The sequence below is a fragment of the Ambystoma mexicanum genome, chromosome 8, assembly GCF_040938575.1.
Source record: "Ambystoma mexicanum isolate Mex_15411 chromosome 8, UKY_AmexF1_1, whole genome shotgun sequence".
NCBI lineage: Eukaryota > Metazoa > Chordata > Amphibia > Caudata > Ambystomatidae > Ambystoma > Ambystoma mexicanum.
In genome coordinates this window covers 734,713,339-734,730,936 of record NC_090929.1, presented here as the reverse complement: position 1 = coordinate 734,730,936, position 17,598 = coordinate 734,713,339, and the positions used below count along the sequence as shown (strand labels likewise).

Below are 17,598 nucleotides of genomic sequence, written 5' to 3'. Positions count from 1 at the left end.
CCGGCGCCTATACGGGAATCAGGTGAGCGTTACAGTAGGTGTCAGCTGCAATGGTGCCGGACTAGGTTGCAGCTTTGGCCTTAGAGGACTAGTCCTGGGAGGACTTCTAGCTGGTGGCATGGGCGGGCTGTGGACACTGGCCTAGGCACAGGGGCTGCCGGCAGCCTCTGCTGTATCTCCAACACTACGGGGTGGAGGGAAGTAAGAATGTCCATTGACATGTCCCTAGGCACTGGTTGAAGTATAAATGGTGCCACTGTCAATGGCTGCGGACTGGAACGCCTCTGTGGGTCAACCAGTAGATAAGGCTCCCTCCTGGGAGACTTCACAGGATATCGGCCCAAGACCACCTTCATGATCACAATAGTAGCCTTCTGGCAAATGGTCGTCATCAGAGCTTGTATAGATGTGTGGGGATAGCCTACGAGACCCCATCAGCATTGAGGGTGACATTCTCAACGGCCTGGGGAGGAACTCAATGGGCGGCAGCAGCTCCTTCTCCTTGCCCAAATCCTTTGGGAATGAGGCGACAATGGCCAACTGCACCTTGACCAGCTTGTCTGCCGTGGTCGTTGACAGAGCCACTGCAGCAGCCAGAGGCACCAGAGTCAAAGCACCCCCCTTGGGGTAGCCCTCGTCTTGCCCGTAGACACCACAGTAGTAACAGGCTCCCCCGCGATGAAGTAGCGATGATCGTCAACCAAGTCACTGATGGGATCGTCGACGGGGCCGCGTTCATCGACAGAGCAACCGTCGACCAAGATGGAATCCTGGAGGACGAAGTAGTCATCGACGGGGCCGTGGTCCTGGTTGACGAAGTTGTCGTCGACGGGGCTTGCGAAGACCCACCTCAAGAGCTGTCCTTCGTAGTCTTGTCCTTGGAGGAAGATCTATGCTTTGAAGGGGCCAAAGACTTGCTAGCGGAAGGCTTCCACTTCAAACCGGCAGGCACATCTTGGACGGAGATTGAGATGGGGAATGGAGGAACGGGTTCTATCTGAACTAGGCCCCGCAGCAGCAGCGATCGTAGCAGGATCATCAACAGGGTAGTTAACCTTCTTTTGGATCCCCTGGGAAAGGGCCTCCTCAAAGCACCTCCACCTCTTCTTGTCAGAGGGAGCACGCTAATGGGACCGGCTGGTCCTGGATGAAGCATGACTGCCCCGGGCACCGAGTCAGGGTCCTTTTCCTCCTTGAGCCACACCACAAACCTTTGATAGCAGTCTCACTTCGTCTTTGCTGGGAATCCGTGGCAAATCTTGCATCCATCCTTATCGTGGTCAGGATGCAGGCAATTCAGGCACTTGAGGTGCTGATCCTCGACAGACATTCCACAGTCCACATTTCACGCAGATCTTGAAGAGACTCCCTTTCTCCTCACCATCGTCACTGACTATATTACTAGGCCATGTCTCATCTTGCTACTCCCCACTGTTATATACCCCTTAGATCTAATCCTACCAAGAGAGTTGTAGCAGAACCTTTGGATTTAGTACAAACATGGTATAATAAGGGTTTTCTAAGAAGATGAGAAAATATTTCTGACTAATACCGAACCTACCATGTCCACTCTATATTTCCTACCAAAAGTTCACAAGTTTTTCGACAAACTATCTGAAGTAAGACCAATTATGAGTGGTATAGGGTGGGCAACGAAGGGTCTGTCACAATACTTGGATGAAGCTCTCAAACCATTTGTGCTTAAAATGAAATCCTACATTAGAGATAGCATGCATGTACTACACTTCCTCAAGACTCTGGTATGGGAACCAGATTTCTTGCTAACTACTTTAGATGTTTCACAACTGTATACTAGTATTTCTCACTAATTGGCAATCAAAACTATTGATTACACATTTTGCAATGCATCTGCATCCTACCTTAAACACGCTGAAATGCACAAAGATTTTCTAAGATTCACCCTTTGTAACAATGTCTGCATATTCAATGACCAATACTATGTACAAGCCAAGGGAGTTGCCATGGGTGTTAAATATGCCTCATACCTGGCAAACCAGTTCATGGCTCAGTTTGAGGAATCTCACATTTATAATCAGGAAAGGTTCAGTAGCAATCTCATTGCTTGGCAACGCTTTATAGATGACATTCTGAATATATGGAAGGGATCCCAGGAATCCTTTGATGATTTTGTAATTTATACTAATCACAATAACTTTAGTATTCAACTTGGGGGGGCATGGCTAAGAAGCTATGTAAGGGGACGCGTCCGGCCAGAGCTCCTGCTGATCAGAACAGAATCCTGTGGAAAATCGCACTATAATTGAACCATTCAGCCCGGAATGTAGATGCCCGTGCAGGGGAAGCAGTGGAGCACACATTGTAGAAACAATACACGGACCGCCGGTACGGATGAGGCAGCCGGAGCCTGACTAAGATTGCAGGAGCCCGCGGCACACAAAGGGGAAAATGGCCACCGCCTGATGAGCTGGCGAACAAAGGCGAGACTGGCCTGAGCGCGGACCATTGCACTCCCCGGAGGCCAAAGGCGATGGGGCCTGGGGCGGTTTGGGTACATGGCGAGTGAGCGGAAAGTGGGGAGAGCTTGGCACCCTGACCGAGGGCCCGTGGCAGACACTGTTGTGCAGCGCTGTAATCCTCTGAACCACGAAGCCAGCGTGGGCCAGCAGAAGCCATGCACAAAGACCGCCCTCTGCAAGGAACGCTCTGTGCAAGTAAGGAATAAGCCGGGCCTGTTTGGAGTTCTACATTGTCTCCAACATCACAGGCTCCGGCGCTAGCGTACTGCATGAGACGCACGTCTGGATGTGTAGCCACCAGGAGAAAGGGGCAGCAGCTGCTACACTTGTATCCAGGCTGCTTCGGTGAGGAGCTTGGAAGCAGATCACCGCAGCTCGGTACACAGACGTCCATACAAGCCGAAATACGGAACGGTCGCTCGCCTGGGAGCATCGGTGAGTGTACACATCCACAGACCTCATTAGGAGGCACGAACTACGGCCCATGCATAGGAAAGAGTCCAGTCCTGCAAGCAAGCCAGGAGCAGCGCTGGAACACTAAGACACAAGTAATGCGCCTACATGAAGTAGATGGACATGGAAGGCATGAAGAATTTGTCAATGTGCCCCCCAAGATTAAGGGCTAAGCACAGCAGTCACAAAGGCAAGGAGAAGGAGACACCCCCCCTAGCCTACGCAGGAGGCAAATAGGGGGGCACAGCGAAGCGTGCCTGGCAGAGAGCTCCGCGAATACCACCTACCTGTAGGAGTTAACGGTGACCCGGCCTGGGCTCACGGGTGACACACGTTGGGCCAGCGCTTGCACCCGGGGAGATCCATAAGCACTGGGGTGTGTGCCCACGGAACTACCAGCAGTGGCTAGGGCTCACAGTTTGAGCGGATTGAATCGCCCAAGCAAAATTAGGTGGGAGGACACAGCCCACTCTAGGAGCAGATTTGGCAGTTCAAGGGAACTCTTAACACAGCCTGCCCAGGCCCTGACACTAACAGCATTCTAACCTAACGAAGGCCAGAGGCCACACGTTGTGCGGCTCGCACACACAGCTCTGACACACCAAGATGACTAACAAACTGCTTAGAGCGAAGGGCAAGCAACCCCACGCTCGATGAATATGCCAGAACATCGCCGGGGGCAGAAGGGGCCAGGAGCAAAGACAAAACCCTCTCTGGGGCCGCGGACACTATGGGCAAAGACCAGGAGATACACGCTGCAATTGCTGACCTGAAAGTGGCTTGGGAAACCAAACTAGGATTGGCCATGAACGAGCTGAAGGCGGCACTAGAGCTCAAAGTCGGGGCGGTACAAGAGGAGGTGAATCTCCTCCGGCAAGACGTCAGAGCTCTGGCGGAACACACAGGTGACCTGGAAAAAGAGGTGGCCCCGAACACAGCGGCGTGTGCAGCCCACAAATCTGAACTTCATGCTCAAGTACAACGCGTGGGCAACCTGGAAAGCAGGGCGGAGGAGGCGGAAGGACGCGCCCGAAGGAACAATATACGTATCGTAGGATTGCCTGCAGGAGCTGAGGGACCTAACCATACAGAGTACATCGAATCAATGCTGCTACAGGAGATAACCAGAGGAGTGCTGACCCAGGGGTTTGCTGTGGAAAGGGCGCAAAGGGCCCTGATGAGGAAGCCACCACCTGGAACCCCCCCCCCCCAGGCCGGTGATAGCTAAGATCCTGAACTATCGTGATCGGGAAAAAATCCTTGAGCACTTCCGGAAGAGCGGAATGATACAAAGGGCGTCGGCAAACATAACTGCATATCCGGATTACACCTTGCAGGTGCAAAGCCGTCTCATGAACTTTGGCGCCATGAAAAGGTGGCTGCGTGAAGCAGGCCACAATTATATGCTGATCTACCCGGCAAAACTGAAAGTGTTCTACAAGAGCAGAACATTGTTTTTTGAAACCCCAGAGGACGTTATGGAATGGCTAGACACCCAGAGCTACCCCCAAGAATCGGGTATCCAGAAGGAAGGCAGCACAGAAAAGTAACATTTGACTGCGGCACCCACGGTGTCGCAGTCCAAGACATTGGGACTTGAATATAGTACAGGACATAGCCTGCTGGAGGCGTGCAACTAGGGTTAAACATATAGGCATGATCCTTGAGCACGATAAACTTAGCTAATGGCGTAAAAGCCTAACAGAACCAGCCCTCATAGCCCCCAAACAAAAAGATTAGTTGTGTCACCGGTAGACCGGTGACAACCTGCCGGGTTCCTGACCTCGGCATCCCGAGGCAGGACCAAACGCGGGGGAGCCTGAGATCCAGGGATGGACCTGGGCACTTGTTGGGGTTGGGTAGGGTGGTGGGAGGGAAGATGTTGTGTTCAGTGGTTTATAGTTGTGCAGGGGACGAGGGGGGTTAGTTGGGGAGTTTTTGTTGGAAATGGGAGGGGAACGAGCCCAATCTTGTGTCAAACCAGGCGGGAGGGGGAAACTGGGAGGGGAAGCGGGACAACCCACAGATGGCGTCGGGTAGCCTCAAAGTGGTGACCTGGAACGTGAGGGGCCTCAACAGCTATCTGAAGAGAAATAAAGTAATGATGTACCTGAGAAGGCTGAAGATTGACATAGCATTATTACAGGAAACCCACCTTACTAGGGAGAAGCTGGAGGTGGTCAAGAGAAAGTGGAGAGGGAGTACCATGGGAGCCACATACTCATCTTATGCAAGGGGGGTCATCACATGGGTGGCACCGAATGTACCATTTGAGCTGCTTCAGACCACAATAGACCCAGAAGGCAGAATGACAGTGGTGCTGGGGATGCTGGAAAACAGGGATGTGAGCATCATAAACTTATACGCCTCTAACCAAGATACAGCAGCCTACTTTAGGACCCTATTTGGCAAAATTGGCCCCCTATTGGGCGGCGCAATTGTATGGGGAGGGGACTTTAACTGTACATTAAATCCCAAAATGGACACATCAGATGGTAAACCAGATAGACCCACTCCGGCCGCAAAGGCATTACAGGCCCTGCTTAGAGACTTTGGACTCAAAGATGTCTGGAGACAGCTACACCCAGCAGATAGGCAGTACTCACACTATGCTTGCCCACAAAACCTGCACACGAGGATGGACTACATGTTTGCCGCTTCGGAGGTGATAGACGGGTGCAGAATACAAGGCCACAGTGCTCTCGCTCCACTCCCCCTTGGTCCTGGAGTGGCGACACCAGCCCCCTAGAGCAAGAATCCCGACGTGGAAGCTCAGAGCTGAGGCCTTGCAGGACTCGGGATTCGGTGAGGACCTAAGGGAAGCGATCATTGAGTAATTCGACACTAACACGGGAAGTGTGTACAATCGGTAGGAACCTTATGGGAGGCATTCAAATTAGTAATACGGAGCGCGGCCATATCAAAATCCAGAGGGCTCCAAGGGGGCATAGAGTGGGAGTTACAAGAAACAGAGAGGGAGCTGGAAAGCATAATGCATAAGGGGGCACCTCACAGGAGGATGAGGAAAGGATGAAGCTGCTACAACAAGCCAGCAGTGAGCACTAGGACAGATTATGCAAGCTGAGTTATAAGAAATACGTCGAAAGGCAACATGCGGGGGGAGACAAGCCGGGCAGGCTGCTGGCCTGGTTATACAAAAATGAAACACCACGGCCAGTGATCAGGGAAATCAGAGGGGATGAAGGCCAGATCTGAGATACCTAAGAGGGAGTAAATGAAGGGTTCCTTAAATACTACAAATGTCTTTGTGGGGACGTAGGGGAAGAGATGGATCAAGACATACAGGAAACACTAGAAGACATAGGCTTGCCCAAATTAGACGATCAGGAGCGGGAGGACCTGGACGCCCCAATCACATTAGAAGAATTAGAGATAGTGATCCAGCACCTGCCCACGTGCAAAGCCCCGGGGTCGGACGGGCTCCCCAGCAAATTCTATAAAACATACAAACAAGAGGTGCTCCCCCTGTTGCTGACCACGCTTAATGAGGCCTTTGAGCACGGTCTGCTGCCAGAGTCCCTACGGAAGGCGGTGGTCCTCCCGCTCTTAAAACCGGTTAAGCCAAGCACAGACTGTGGGTCATACAAACCCCTATGGATGCTCAATCAAGACAGTACAATCCTCACAGCAGCGCTGGCAAACAGGCTCAAGCGAGTCATCAGTAAATTGATACACCCCAACCAAACAGGCTACGTTCCTGGCAGGAACATAACCGACAATCATAGGAGACTCCACCACATTATTGATCAAACAGAGGACGACCCCGGCGAACTGGTAATAGTCTCGCGGGATGCTATTAAGGCCTTCGACTCGGTGAGATGGCCTTGGATACTAGCGGCTCTAAGAGAATTCGGGATGGGGCCGTGGTATCTGAGGTGGGTCAAAATGTTATATAGTTACCCAATTGCTAGGGTCAAAAGGGGTGCAACAATCTCAGACAAATGGCAACTCAGTAGGGGCACTAGACAGGGCTGCCCCTGGTCACCCATGCTGTATATCCTTGCGCTGGAGCCACTGGCAGTCTGCCTCAGACAACAGTACAGGGAGATCGGGATCCATACTGCAGGGGGTTCGCATCTCATATCATTGTACGCCGATGACATTCTCTTATATTTGCGCTTCCCAGAGGAAAATCTACAATAGGTCCTGGAGGTGATGGAACGTTACGCCACCCTCTCGGGCATAGCAGTAAACCCCAAGAATTCAAGCATGTTCCCTCTGGGGAGATACAGACGCACCCTGCCGAGGAGCCTACCGGTCTTGCCAATACCCTGGCGGACCAAGACTTTCCGATACTTAGGAATCGACATATACCACACAACGGAAGAGAAACACAATACGGAAAAGGCAGTTGAAGGTATCAAGAATAGCACAGGGTTTTGGTCCAAGCTACCCCCCCTGGCCATGATGGGTAGAGCGGCTTTGATTAAGATGGTAGTCCTGCCCAGATTGTTCTATTTTTTTGTCAACATTCCATGTGTGATCCCCAAACCTTTTTTGTCAAACTCCACAGCCTGTGCAGGGGTTTCATATGGCACAACTCTAGGAACAGGGTGGCCCTCTGGAAGCTACAAAACTTGTGTGACAGTGGGGGTATAAACCTACCGAACTTTGAGTTATACTATTTGGCGGGACAGCTGCAATATGTGGCCAGGTGGTTGTCTGAAGAAGAAACAGCCAAAGCCAGGCTATTGTTTAAGGACCCTGCCCCCTTCTTTCTTAGAGAGACGGTGTGGTTGCCTAAACCAAAGGTGCTAGGAATGGCGAGACTGTTGGTGCTAGGCTGGGAAATATGGCGCAAAGCATGGCAAATAGTGGGAAACCCAACCCTATTCTCCCTGCAGGTGCCGTTAGTGGCGCTATGTGGGGAGGACTCCCAAATGATAAAAGGGATCCGCAGATATTGGGAACCGATGGGCCTGGCAACCCTTGGAGATAAATGGCAAGAGGGGGTGGTAGTACTAGACTTTCAGAGATTAATGGAGGACAGCAGGGTGCATAAAGGCTAACACATTACTTATACCAGAATTATATGGGTGTGAGAAGGGTGGCCTGAGGCAGTGCTCGCGGAACAACCTGATGCGACCATCGAGACGATGTATGATATTTCAGAGGGTGGGCACGAAATATCTCGTCTATATGAGCTACTGGGGACTAGGGTGGGCAAAGAGCGGCTCCAACTGAGGCGAGACTGGGAGGAGGAGGTGGGAGAACCCATGTCGGATGGGCAATGGGATAGAGCTCAAATGTATCATAAGAAGGTGTCCCGAAACGCGAGGCTTCAACAGATTCAGTTATATTTTACTCATAGAGCATACATGACCCCCCAGTAAAATCGCCAGGTTTGGAGGCCGGGAGGCAAAGAAATGCCCACGTTGCGGGGAGGAGGAAGCTGGGATGCTACACATGTTTTGGGCTTGCCCAGAGGAGGGTAGGTTTTGGACAGAGCTGAAGATACGCCTAGCGGAAAAAGGGATCACGCTAGAGGTGGAGTCAGCTTGGGCATGCATGCTGGGGGGTTTTACCAGACCACGCAACCTGAAGCACATCAGTAAGATGAAAGATCTGGCCTACATCCTGGCCAAATGGAGAATTGCAATGTGCTTGAAGGCAGCCCAACGGCCTAGAATTGAGATGCCCTGGGCTGACCTCATGAGGTGGGCAGAGGCAGAAACGGCTGCCTGGTGTGAAGTAATCAGCAGGGGGGGGGAGGTGGGACCCCTGATAGCATGGAGACAACTGGTGGCCTCGATGGTGGGACACTCCCAGGCCGACCATAGTGAAGTTGATATGGAAGAGATGATTGAAGAGATGATTGAAGTAGACACGCCTGGCGATAAGTAGGACAGTGACATGGAAGCAGGGGCTCGAGTTACGGGAGCGGGAGGGGGGAGGTCCGAAACGTTTAATTTGTAATATAATGACGTGAAGTTTAAATGTGGATGTCCTCAACGTTTGTAATGTTTGGAGTGTTGTTAATAAAATAATAAAAATATTTAAAAAAAAAAAGACTTTGGTATTCAACTTTCAGGCCACGCCAGCCCACTATATATTGATTTCTTGGACCTGCATATTTTTGTTGAGGAAGGTGTATTACAGACCAAAACCTATCGTAAGCCGACTGAGGTTAATTCTGCACTTCTTGCCCAAAGCAACCACCAACGGTCCACGATCAACAATATCCCAGGTGGAGAATTTTACAGGGTCAGGGGGAATTGCATTCATGACATTGACTATGTGCAAGAATCCAAGGTACTCGCACAACGTTTTCTGAATAGAGGATATAACTCTGATAGCATTAGGACTGCTGTGGATACACTAACAAGAAACAATTCAAACTTTTAGTTGACAGAAATACGCTAAAACAGGAACAACACATAGCTATCATTACACAATTTTCAGAAGACTCCTCTACTCTCTATCAATTGGCTTCCAAACATTGGCATATTCTTAAACTAGACAAGGATCTGCAACCCTTTTTGTCAGATAAACCCAAATTTACTTTCACTAGGACACCCACAACCAAGCAAAGAGTGAGCCCTTCTTTCTTGAGCAGCACTGAACAAAACCCCAATAAGAACTGGCTTAACCAAACCAAGTGTGGCAATTGCAATTTTTGCAAATATGCTCATGACTACTGTCAAATGTTTTCTGATGCTTCTGGAACTAAAATCAGGATTAATGACTTTATCAACTGTAAAACCTGCTATGTTGTGTACGCTATTATTTGTGTCTGTAGCAAACTGTATGTCGGAAGCACTATCAGACAGTTGAGAGTTCATATAAGGGAACATTTGGCGAGCCTTAGGAGTGTTGATCCAAAATCACCACTAGCCATACATTGGCAGGATCAACATCAGTTGAGTAATAAGGAGGATTTACGTTTCATTGGATTAATCAAAGTAAAGAAGGGGAAAAGAGGTAGAAACATTAGGCTCTAACTGAGACAAGCAGAATGCCAACTAATTTGTTTTCTCAGATGCACCATGAATGGCCTCAATTGTGACCATGAAATGCATGTTTTTCTGTAATTATTTGCTATATTGATATTTTAAGTGCCATCTCCGGGAGAAATCATTGTCATACTTTTTTTTATTATGTATTTACTTTTCACAAGATGTGATGCCACTCTGATTTTCCATCAGGCAATGTGCATTCACATTAATTGCTAATCAATCCCTACATTTACACACCTTTCACAGTTCTTTTTCATGGGGGTCAGGTGAACATCCTCCCTCACCCGCTCATTTCTTTTCTTTATTGTAATTTTTGTAATGCATTCTTGCGTTTTTTTCATATCCCATACACATACCCATTTAGGATTTACTCCCGACTAGTAGATTAATACTGCGTTACGATGATCAGGTCTTTGATCGGGCCGGTCTATCTAATTTGCATTAGTTTGGAGTTTTATCATTACTGAACCCATGCCATTTATTTGCCACTCGTGGCCTTTCTAGGGTTCACGGATTCTAATTGTGGCATCCGGTAATAGCACTGCACATGTACTCATTCAAACCCAATCCCACTATACAGAATTTTGATTAACCTTTTGTGCGATGACTAAACTTTGATTGCGGTATCTGTGATGATTTAATTCTTGTTACCACACCAAAGACAATATCACATGTGTAATTCCTTCCTTTTTTACGCTGCATTTGCTTCTCTATACCGGCAATTCACATGTGTGGTATCTCCTTGTTTACTTCTGATGTCATACGTCATCGTACGCATGCCATCAACGCGCATTACGTACTTCCGGTAATAACATGCGCGAAGGACAGGGAAATATCCCTACGCGAGATTCTTCCTGATCGGGCAACTGCCGAGTGACTTCTTCCGGAGGGATTTATCCCAAGCCTGACTATGTTATTCTTCTAAGGTAACAGGACCTGCCGTTTGGCCTATATACCCTCGGGTTATACGTGTTAATTTCACCAACCGTTAATTTTCATACTTAAAGAGGCTGTATTTTCACAGCAATTCTGTTCTTGATGTATGAAGGACAGGAACTTAATGCATTAGTCAATATTTGCTAAAAATGGGAATTCACAGGGGCGATCAATCCTGACCATGCCTTTTTGATCTTTTATTAGGCTCAATCTCTAACATCATAGTTAATTTAGTTTTCCTTAACTTTTCAGGTTAATATTCTGGGAATACATGCTATTTAGCATTTGAAGACTGATTTTCACTTTAATATTCCACATTTATAAATCTCATCTGGAATATACCACGGCGCCAGTTTACAGATGAAAGCATCAACCTACTTAGTGCAACTAAACCATACCGGCAACACGGCTTGATCTTAATTCATCGTTTCTATTACTACAAGGTATGTTCAACCGTTAACAAACCAGGGGGTCAATAATGACTATCCATGCACTTGCAATGTGCTGTTTTTTGACATTTTCTTTCCCTATTGACAATCTGTCCTTTCAACAGGGAAGGAGACAGTGGCTGATCCCAGTGTGGTAAGCGTGAGCTTCCAGCCTTAATCACAAGTCACATATAACTAACTAATCAACGTCTTGCACCTATATCTTTGGGGCACTTTTCTGGAAAATTCCTCCATTTTGTGGCTAGCATCTATCTTTTAATTCTTATATCTGGGATTTAATCAGGTGTATTTCCAATGGACGACCAGGATGGATTCACATCTTTATCTCTCTTTTCATTAATGACAATATGACAACATGTACTTTGTAGGTCACCAATTTCTAATCTATTCACAAATATCATGGTTTTGTATTTTAATTTAGGCTTTTTCTTTACATATGTATACGTCTGACTTCACCCTCCGTTCTTGGCCTGATTTGTCACATGTTTTTATTTTACTTTATATACTTGATCAATTATGGTTAAATGATATCATTTGTATTTCATCTTATTATCATACATGCATTCAAAAATGTGTTTCATTGATGTATTCATGTGGATATTTTTTAACAGCCTTGAGAACTACCAGGTGGTCGAAACACGTGTTGCTGTTCATCATTCACAATTAAACTTTTATTTCATAACGTCTGATTTGTCACAGTGATATATATGCATAACATTGGTCTAAATTGACAATGGTTAGAGCGCGAGAGACCGTCCCAAAACCCTAAATTCATTGTTCTAATTTTACAAACACTGTGGGTGATTTGTGGGAATAGTGTGCTCGCTGTCACCTCATCCTTTTGTGATAATTGTTTATTGTAACTGGACAATGGTCAATAGCGCACAAGAGCTAGATCAAACACACTTTTTGATTACTTAAACATACACTAAGTAAAATATATGTACAGTCCCTTTTCGGTCAATGCGGTAAAGCGCGGATTCCCGCCAAAACCTGTGAGAAGGGAAAGCAAACAAACTTGATCACAATGGCCAACTCCCGAAATGGATAGCCTCAACATAAGAAGTTCAGCCCTACGAAGATTGGAGCCTTGTGCTCAATGTTATGTTTGTGCGTAAAAGCGCTTGTCGATGCATAAAGGTCACAAAGGACAAACTTCAATGGGAAGGAAAAGTTAGAAGAGGACACTGGAGTGTGAGGAATTTGGTTCCAAGAGAAGGGTCTGCTACAGAAAATAAAGCTGTACCCAACTTTCGGACCACTATAGGAAGCAAGAGCCACCCAGCCAAGGCAAGGACCACAAGGTATCCTGTGTGCGTAAAAATGGTATGGATGAACTAGGGGCCACCGGTAAGTGTTATGATTACTCACCACCCTTAGCTCACTTCAGTTTAAAACTTGGTAGGTTTGAAGAAGGTCGCCAGTACTACAACATCCCCTCCTTGGTTACGCTTAAAGTGCACAGGCACTGCATGGGTGCGGATGCAGGTCCGATTACATCTGGAGCTGGATCTTTCATCACCAATGCAGGACAAACAAAGCACTGATGCAGCTGGTCTCAGGGCACTTGAAGAAAGGCGGGAATGTCGTTAGCAGCGACCGCCACTGGTGCACAGTGACGCAGGAGCACCCACTAACTGACGCACGCTTCTCTTTCATGGCCCAAAGCAGTTGGGATGGCGTGATTTTGCAAGAAGAGGCTTTGCAGTGTGAACTAGGGTTTTCCCAAAGATCAAGCCGAAACTCGATGAGTAACGCTCCAGCATGGGTGTCAAGGGACAAGCTGGTCAGTCCAATGGAGGGCCCAGGGACACTTTAGAGAAGGCTTGTTTGCAGGGCACTACTGAGGCGGTGAGAGCGATTGGTCCCACCATTCAAAAGGGTTGAAGCACCTTTGCAGGTCTTCGGAGATTGAGTGCAAAGCAGGGCTCTACCAGGACAACAGTGGGTTCAGGGTGCCAAACCTTCTCTGCGCGGTTCCGGACAATCCTTGGATCTGCTTCATTTGACAGGATACTTGGCTATGTATATAGGTTGTTTCGGACCTAAGGGTGATCTGCGGGTCTGTCTTAGAGCTCCACCTCATATCCTAAAAGTCCAGGGTGGGCTCGCACGCGGCTGGCAAATGAGGAGCTCTGCCCACTCATCCCCGCAAACAGTAGTCCAATCAGGGACTACTGTGGCTCTCACGTACACATGCGCACCAGTATTGTGGATTGGGACCAGACAGTCCCAGCCCACTTCCTGGGTACTTGCATTAGCCCACAAAAAGCGCCGGCTTTCGTGGGAGAATGCATACCCTGATAAGGACTCCCTGGGTGACCAAGAGCAAGGGGAAAGCCAACGGACAAAAAGGCCAAAGGAGAAAACAAAAGACCTTGAGGCACAGCCAGGATGGACACTAGCCACAGTCATGGGTCATGCGCAGTAAGCGCAATATAGCTCGGTGAAAAATACATGAAAAACTTCTGCTGCCACCAGTCTACTCCTAGGCACATTGTCCAGCTACCAAAAAATCATTAAGTGATGTCTAGGGCCGAAAACGCAAGGACCCCAGTGTGCAGTATGGTAATGCACTTTGCGCACTGAAATACAGTTGCCAAAAGTGGCAACAAAGTCATAAAACTAAGGGAAACAATGTTTCCCAGTACTGCTTGTCAGAAGGACAAGTCAGTTTCCCCAGAACAATGAGCGAAAGCCCAGTGGAGAGCAGCTGAATGCTGTGCTCCACTAAAAAAATGGTCAGGACAGGAGGCTGAAACAAAAGCAAAATGTTGGGGGTCCACAAATATAGAGGTAAAGCAGCAGTGAGTGAAATGTTACCCAACAGTAACATTCAACAATTTTCTTAATCAGACCATGAATGTATAGCAGGAAAAGGGTGGAGGCCAACAACACACTCTTGGCGCAAGCCTTCTGTACCTGAATGGGTTCTGTAGTTTCACTCCCCCCATGCTCCATCTAATCACAGCTTCATTGCCCTCATACAACAGTACTATAGCTGACACCAGAGAGCATGGTATGTCATAAGCTCTCAGGACTTCCCAGAGTTTGACATGGGGTACAGTGTCAAACGCTGTGTGTAAATCGACAAACAATGCAAAAATATGAATTTATTTATCTAGTAGTAGCCTTAGTTTAAAACATTGATCTATTGTGCTAAGACCTTCTCTAAACCCTTCTTGGGTCAGACACACACACAGGTCAGGAAATCCCATATAAAGACTTACACTTGCCTGGGGAAGCTGTCGCTAGTGAGCCTTGTATGTGTGTGTAAGCCCAAGGGAGGGGTCTGGGAATATCTGGTCCCGACCGCATCCCTTGGTGCCAGAGAGTCTTCTGCTGGGCAGATGAGAAACCAGTAATTGTCAGTTATTAGTCAACTACTGGCTGTTTACATGTGGCAGATACTTTCCGTTGGCGGGTTTGGACTTGCTTCCAGCTCTGAATCTGGATGAATGGAGGTCTCCTTAAGACATTATTCAGATCTACGTTGCAGCCAAGAATCCTACAATGAAGAGGAGCCCAGTGACAACCAGATGACGACTTCTGCAGTAGACCAGCACGCTCTGCAATCACTGGCCTGGTGAATCCCTGCTCCTTTACTAGATTTCAGAAGATCCACTTCAGTGCTTCAACTAGTCACAATGCCTACTAGAGGTTGCATGCTCTAAGAGCCTTTGGAAGTGGCCCTGGACTGCCCAGTGGACTCACTAGCTCCCTCGTGGGGTACCTTGACAGAGTCATTGCTGTTCCACGTCCAAGCTCTACACTTTGGTGGTCGTCAGCTTGTAAGTTGCCTTCTCCTGAAATTTCAGCCCAGCATCAAGGGAACCTGACCTGGAGCTGCTTCTGTGACCACAACTGGAAGATCGCCTGTCGTTGCCTGCAAAGGGTGACCGTCGCTGGAACTAGACTTCCTGCATCCTGTGAAGTGTCCTGGAGGGGACTGTAACGTGAAAGTCTACATTCTTCATCTTTTGGTGTTCCATCTTGAAGTTTGACACAACCAGGAAAAACACTCCAACTTGCAACCACTAGGCACACCTTACCCGAACAAATGATGGATGATAGTGCCCTGAGTGACCCTCAGACAATCAATAGTGTGATCTGGGAAAATCGGAGTCAGGGGGTAAGTATAGGTAGCTGTTCCTGTCCTCCATAGGATAATATTGGGTGCAAAACCCTTTGTCTCCTAACTCCCTCTTTACTTACCTTTGGGCGTCAAACCTATGTCAAGTATCCTACCCCTGGGCTAGCCTTGAGACTGGAAGAGTGACGGGAATTTACCTGTGTTTGGACAAATACTTAGCCTGCTTTTAAATAGTTTAAAACTGTTTGAAATCACCCCCACAAGCTCATTGCATCCTTTTGGAGAACACCATCCCTGGAGGATGGGTACTAGGCCCCAAACATCTTAGGGTTGGACTCATTAAGTGAAAGGGATTTGTGATTATGTTGGTTCTATTAATTTTATCTGCATCTGAATACTTATCGGGTTACATTATTGACTGATGCATTGTACGAGAACCTACTACCTGCCAGTTTAATTTCCTTCTGCATTCTTAAAGGCCTAATAAATAAAAAATGTCTTCATACTGTGTAAGCTGAATTAATGTTTGTTGTTCTGTGGGAGCTCATTGAGGCGCTAGATCACTCTCACTCAGTCTTAAGATTAAGCCTTGACTGCTCTCCTGCGATACCTTGGATTGGCCTTTGTCTAACCCCTTAGAGATTCCCTGTTCACCTTAACTAGGATAGCCTCCAAAAATCACCACATATTAGAAATCAATCTTAATATGTACTGACCACCTCTCTGCCTTAGGGTCCAGGCCTGTCTCAATGTGTTGGAGCATCCAGCCATCCTGACCCTTCGGAAATGTCCCTGCACCACCCTGTTGGACTAACCAGCTATCCAGTGGGCTACCTCACTAGAACCATTGCCGTTATACATTTGCAGCCAGAACTTCAGTGGTCGCCAGCTTGTTGTATGAGTCGCCTCTTCCTGTCGAATTGCATCCTCCCAGCATCAAGGGATCCAGCTCGGGAAGGTCTTCTTCAACCGGAAGGACACCTGCTGTCGTCTGTGTGTAGTGGCCATCACTGGAACTCTCTTTACCCCATCCTGTGAAGTGTCCTGAAGAGGGCTGCATTGATGCTTTCTGCATTTCTGCATCACAAAGGGTTGCAATCTGCTACTGTCCCAGATGGGAAAACTCCATATACCCGCAGGTCTTGGATACCTCTCGCCGGAACGAATGGCCAGAAAGCCAACCTCCAGCGACCCACAGTGGACAAATACAGTCCTCTGGGACAATCAGGTGGGTCAGGTCAGTAAATGCAAAGCATTTGTCTCTTCCTGTCATCCACAGGATAACATGGAGAACAAGTATGTTTGTATACTTCCATTCCACTGCATTTCGGTCATCGCACTTGAGCAGTAAAACCTGAATGATAAGAACACATTGTACAGATCTAGTAACTTTGGTGCATCTCCTCTTTTGAATAATCATGAACACAAGTACTTTATTTGCATCAAATAACTTCTGGGGAGAAGCATTGTGACATTTGAGCACACGCCCCTCCCCCCCATCCACAGGGCTTTAACTTCTGAAGCTAGGGAATATATCTTGTGATTTGGTACCATCTTATTGCATCACTTTACTTACCATTTGTATTGATCTAAGTCCTTGAAAGCATTTTAAGAACCTATGGTGACTGTACATATGCTTATTATTGAGTGTTGTGCAATACCATCACCTGCTGGTTTCATGTTTTAGTGTGTGTTAGAGGCCTAGAATAAATACTGTATTGTTGTGCATTCCAGTCTAAATTGAATTTGTGTGCGCTTCACTGTGTGCACTCATTGTGGACTTCTGACTCCACTCACTCTCTACTGAGAATAGCGTTCCTGACTGCTCTCCATTGCTACCTTGATTGGGTCTTGGCTAACCTCTCAGCGTTCCCCTGTTCACTTTAGCTAGAGTGACCTCTTAAAATCTTCCCCATGGCGTTGATTTTAGGAATCCATCTCATCAGGTGTCAAATGGCCATATGGTTGCACACAACACATACAATGCATCAGAAGGTCTACAACAGAAATTGGATCTTTGCGCTCCACACAGTGCTTAAACGCTAACTATTTACAAAGAACCATTTGGCCTAAAGTGCAATCATTGACGGAAAGAAAACTTGCAGAGGTTCCATGTGAACATGGAATAAATTGACTTCTGTTGAGGGAGCAGGTGGTACTTTTTGTTGACAATCCAGTTATTGCAAGTTTCT

At 47.6% G+C, this 17,598-nt stretch overlaps 1 protein-coding gene across 5 annotated transcripts in view; it reads right to left on the bottom strand.

Moving 5' to 3' along the window:
• Positions 1–17,598, bottom strand: part of WASHC2C (WASH complex subunit 2C) — a 2,476,852-nt gene that overhangs the window by 117,658 nt on the left and 2,341,596 nt on the right. The gene's annotated exons all lie outside the window — the stretch shown is intronic.